Raw genomic sequence first — 6,000 nt, forward strand, 5'->3', positions numbered from 1 at the left:
AAGCTTTCATGTGGTACAATCAACTCATGTTCGAATCATATCTTTGTATGTTATATAACTTTATCACTCTGTTATATATAATAATTATTTATAGCCATATAAGTAAACCATATTTCATAAAATAGCTATTGAATTGGAAATTTCTTCAAATTGAACTCCAATTATCCACTACAAAATCATTATTTATTATCAAACTAGATATGAGACTCGTATATTATATGGATTGATAAAAAAAAAAAAATTAAATATAAAAGTATAAACATTAATCATTTTAAAATGTAATTTTGAAATAAATGCAACCGAAGAAAAAAAAATTTAATCTATATTAACAAAAATCATTATTTGTTACCAAATGATACATTTTTGTATTTTTAAATCTTTTCAATTTGATATTTTATTTTCATCCCACCTACTCCGGAACTTCTTTATTCGCAGAAAAAAAAATAATAATAAACAAAACAAAAATATTGTTTTTTGAGAAAAACTATGATTTTGTTAATAATATAGTAATTTCGTAGCGTATTAGAACAATTTTGTAATATATAAAAATAAGTTTTTTATTTTCTAGTGGGGCCACACAAAAATATGAGCAAACATTAATTTCATTAAACATTAAAAAATAAAATGAAGTTATCAGTATGCCCACCCACGTCAAAGTGTCGAAACTCAAAACTGTCAAAGGATATCAAAATCTAGGCGCATCTAGCCCACGGGAATTTGTCTGATTATGTTTGACATTTGAATTTTAAAGTGTCAAAAATAAAAGCCACTTGATTTTGGCTTGTTTGTTTAAAACAAATTATAAAAAAATAAAATATGTCTTATCTCCTGATTCTCCCCCAACCTGTGGACCATTACTTAAGAAATTACTAGAAGACCCTTCCACGTATTGATAATTGTGGTTGACACTTGCACACTACCAACCTCTTTTACATTCCACCCTACCCCAATTGTACCATATCAATCTATCATATTAAAAACATGTCTTAAAAATCAAACGGAAATTTTTATGTGAAAAGGGTGTTCAAGAAAATAAAAAGATAAAACTTTATTTCTTTATGTTTTTTTTAATTAACAATGTTATTTAAAAATTTCTTCTTCATAGTGAATTTTTTTTTTGGACAGATGATAAAATATATTTTAAAGTTTGATACAGAACCAGGGCAATGTACATTCAATGCCTCAAACTTACATGGGAGTGTACGTTTTTTTTTGGTAGGAATAACCATATTCCCAAATTTTGAAAACCAACAAATAAATAATTATTGCTTAAACTTTTTTTTTTTTTAATCATCAAAAGAGAGATATATAAATAAGAGGAAAGTAAACCCCACCCAAGAAGCTAATGGGAAACAGAGTACTTATTGCTTAAACTATTATGTAATTAACACAAATCACAAAATGATTTGCTTAATAAACCAAAAATCAAATAAAAACAAAATGTACTTAATTTGAAGCTCTAGTTGAAGGATTTCAAGTTCGAAGGTCAGGACAACCGTTACAGGATATTCATTAAAACATTCGGCCTATCGGTTGGAATTAAGCCACAAAACACTTTCTTCTATTAAAAATTATAAAACTAAAATATTGAATGACAAACTAATTTAGAGCAACAAGAACCCATACAATCCTATTTTGTTTATTAATCAAATAATATATATATATATATATATATATATATATATATATATATATATATATATATATATATATATATATATATATATATATATATATATATATAGAGTCAAGATCAAATAAGTAAGAAATTTTTTGTAGGAAGGTAAGAAGTTTTTTTTCTATATATTTTTTTCGCGAATAAACAAAATGAATCATTAGATGATTCATTTTTAAGATGATTCACGAGAAAAAATTCTCAAAAAAAACATCTCGATGATTCATTTATACAATGATTTTGTTGTTATTCACTAAAATTGTCATAAAAATCAATTTTTTCTTAATTTACTTAAAAATGAATCATAAAGATGTTTTTTTGGGAATTTTTTCTTGTGAATCATCTTACAAATGAATCATCTAGTGATTCATTTATTTTGTTCGTCAAAAAAATATGTAGAAAAAAAACTTCTTACCTTCCTACAAAAAAAAATTTCTTACCGGATATATATATATATATATATATATATATATATATATATATATATATATATATATATATAGAGAGAGAGAGAGAGAGAGAGAAGTAAGTTCACGTGAAAACACAGATTACTTGTGAAAATGAAAACAACCAATCAGAATAAGCCATCTGTAATTATTTACTGATAATAATTTATAAATAAATTATTAATTGTAATTACGCCATCATGTACTTATTGGTAATTTTACATTTTTTCCATTCACACACGATTTCATATTCTCCGCATTCTCTCTCTTTAACCTTTACTCCTATTCCCCCGATCAAACTTCCGATTATCATCATCATCACTGATTCATTACCACCAAACCTAATCACCGCCTCTGCCGCTCCTAACACCAGCAACAAGATCGGTGACTACCACCTGCTGCCACCATCAATACCAAACACCACCGCCATCACAACTCCATAAACGTTGTTGTTTCTCCTTCGGCCTAAAACCATCGATAGTTGAGGTCTGCTCCGTCAATAAAACACCAACATTCGGGGTCTACTCCACCTTTTCTACCTAGTCAAAACTCCATAGACGCATCATTGCATGGTTGGGAATTTTTTTATCTCAACATCTGGTGGAGATGTCAATTTTGATTTTTAGGTTTTGCAATTTCGTGTTTATGTGTGCAATTTGCAAGAATTATGGGATGAAGTTGTGTTTTTCTCGGTTAATGTTTATGTTTATACTACCATTAATACTAGCGTTGATCATTTGCTCAATCCACCACTGTTACCACCACCATCTACTACCACTCACCGCTTCAATTCTTCATCAATCCAACATTTCAACTTCCTATATACACCATCTACAACTACTCATTGCTCCTCCAGCGTCGATGCCATGCGAATATACCTTGGTAAGTTGCAACGATGCCTTTTCTCATATGTTACTTCTTCTTTTTTCTATCTGATTTCATTTTTGTTTACTTCTTTTTCTCTTTGTTTTCATCTTCACATCATCTCCACCAGGTAAATTCATTTTCTTTGAATTCATTCACTATTAATCCATTTTGTTGGTTGTTTGAAACCCTAACTTTGTTGGGTTTGTGTTTTTTACGGTTTAAAATAGAGTCTTTGTTTGGCTAAGTTTCTGGCATCCCAACGATGAGGTTTTATAGCATGTATTGGGATTTTGGCAGGTTGCGTTATCTATTAAAGAAGTAAAAAGCCTAACATCAGAGCTTGCTAATTTGGAGGAAAGAGAAGCTCTTCTCAGAGCCCGGTAAGAGTACCGATACATTCTCTGCGTATTCTCAATATGATGTTTCTATAAATCTTTTGTAATCTTTTCCTCTTAAATGTGTAGGTTTTATAGTAGGGAGTCAAACCCAAACTGAGTTAGTGAGCGGATCCTGATTAATCATGTGGCTTGAATCAGTGTGTAACAACCCGAAATTTGTTCGTCGCCAAAACTCGTTCTACCCGGAAAGTCGCCGTTATCGGATTCGTTCCGTTTTCTCTTTGGAGTTAATCGTATAAACTTATATGTTTATTTTATTCTAATGAGTGTCTAAATCACTCAGGAACTTATGTTATTAGCCCAAAAACATTTATTTCATGAGTTTTTATAATGTTCCCGTCGGGTGACGGAAACTCAATCGGGTGCGACCAAAAGCTGCGTTTAGTGTCGGTATCGGGTAGAATTCCACCGCGTGCAAATTTTAGGAACTATATAAACGTGTTTCAGCCTTCATTTGAAGCTTTTCCTTCTCTCACTACTCTCTCTCTAACCTCTCTCCAAAAATCCAAAGATTAAGGGTCCAAAACTCAATTTTAAGGCTTCAAATCCTTAAGGTACCTTCCTAGCTTCAATCTATAGCATGTTTAGCTTCCAAATTAGACACTTAATCATGAAATGGGACACAATGTATGAGTTTACGGCCCAGGAAGATGCCTAGGCCGTAAACACCAAAAATGATGGGTTTTGAGCCCTCAAACCCCTCCTTGACTAGTTTGGACTTTAGATATGGCTATGGTACTTCAAGATATGGAATCTAAACATGTAAAACTTGAATTTTGTGATGTTTGAAGGACTTTACGGCCAAGGATCATTCTTGGGCCGTAAACTCATATAATTAGGGTTTTCATGCCCTTAAACCCTTCCAAATCACTTCTATGGCCTAGATATGAATTATAGGACCTTGATTCTAGCATTTGGACACTTGAAACATGAATTTTGGGGGATTTAGATGAGTTCACGGCCAAGGAGAGTGCTTGGGCCGTAAACTCCCCAAAACTTGGCATAAATCCAATTCTAAGGTGTTAGAAAGCCATCCAACACCACTAAAAGCCTTGGAATAAATCAAGGGACCAACCAAAAATACTTTAAGGGCCTAAAACACATCATTCATGGGATTTCTAAGGGTTTACGGCCAAGACTTGTTCTTGGGCCGTAAACTCCAAAATTCTTGGTGTTAGAATGCAAACTAAACACCCCTAAGGCCCTTAGATGAATTTTAGAAGTCCTTTCATGCAAGTTTTAGACCTTGAAACTCCTTGAAGCACCCTATAGAAGATTTTACGGCCATGAGGGGGGTCTCATGGGCCGTAAACTCCATAAACACCCCAAAATTCCCTTGCAAACTCATGATAGGCCTTGGATAAATTCTACCAATCATATGTGATTTGTTCTAGCACCATTTAACATCATTTTCTTGGGTAAATAGGGGTTTACGGCCTTGGAGCCATGCTAGGCCGTAAACTCCCATAAAGGGGGTCTATTTGATGTTTTTTAATCATTCCAAGTCCTTAAACCAAGTTTAGAAATTATCCCCTAAGTGTTGGAAGTCCAAATTGCACCATAAACCACCCATCATGAGTTTACGGCCGTAAACTCATGGGGATGGGTGTTTTGTCCATAAACTCCCTAAAGGGGGGGTGTTCCTTTGATGCCCCAACTCATTTCCCAAGTCCCTTGTATCATTCATGTCCCTAAACGCCACCCGGGTCCTTCCAAACACTTGTATCGGAGTGTTATCGCGACTTGAAGCATTTGTCCCTATCCAACAATCAATCTAAGTCCTAATTAGATACAAATGTGTATCTTTACATGATAATTAGGAACCTCGTGTGTTTACAAGTTCCGGATCAACTCTTAGCATCCAAACCGTCTCGTATCTCGTCCGGTGAGTTCATACCCCTACGGCTTTTTCACTGTTTTCAAGGTTTTCAGGGGGGGAATACAAGAAAACTATAATTGTTTTCCAATCACAACATTGATGTGTTTCAAACAATATCTGACAAACCTATAAACTCTTTTACTCCTTATGTATTATGCTGAGCATAAGGAATGACTATTCGATTTCAACTAAATGGATTTTAGTTAAGGAAACAATCAAACTAATCAAATTATTATGGGAATAATTTGGGGGTCTTTACTATTCTTTCTATCGTATACTGATGTCTATATCAAGTTATTAGATAAACTATGTCTGATTCAGTTTATCTCCGTATCATTTTAATGTATTGTCAGATAATTTCATGTATGTATCTATACTTTACTGTACTATGTTTCATAATCTTCTGTATATCGATATCTTACAAGAACCCTGTGAATAGTTTAGTACTAGTTTGTGAGATAGTCACTACCCTTTATGGATGATCAGTAAATCCTCCCCGGAAGTGTAACCAGAGTCTCCTAGAGGGAGAGCGCGGAATTTGTGAATAGATCTATTCGGGACTGACAATCCCACACCTTAACTGCTAGCTACAGTTAGGCGGGCACGCCTAGGGTGACAAATTTCTGGATATCGTTCGACGTCTGACAAACGTCAAGGAGGTCACGTTGTCGTATTAGTATGGTTACCCGACTCACAATATGTATTAATACCAGCTTATTCACAGTTTTGGTTCAG

The sequence above is a fragment of the Lactuca saligna genome, chromosome 5, assembly GCF_052625555.1.
Source record: "Lactuca saligna cultivar CGN05327 chromosome 5, ASM5262555v1, whole genome shotgun sequence".
Classification (NCBI taxonomy): domain Eukaryota; kingdom Viridiplantae; phylum Streptophyta; class Magnoliopsida; order Asterales; family Asteraceae; genus Lactuca; species Lactuca saligna.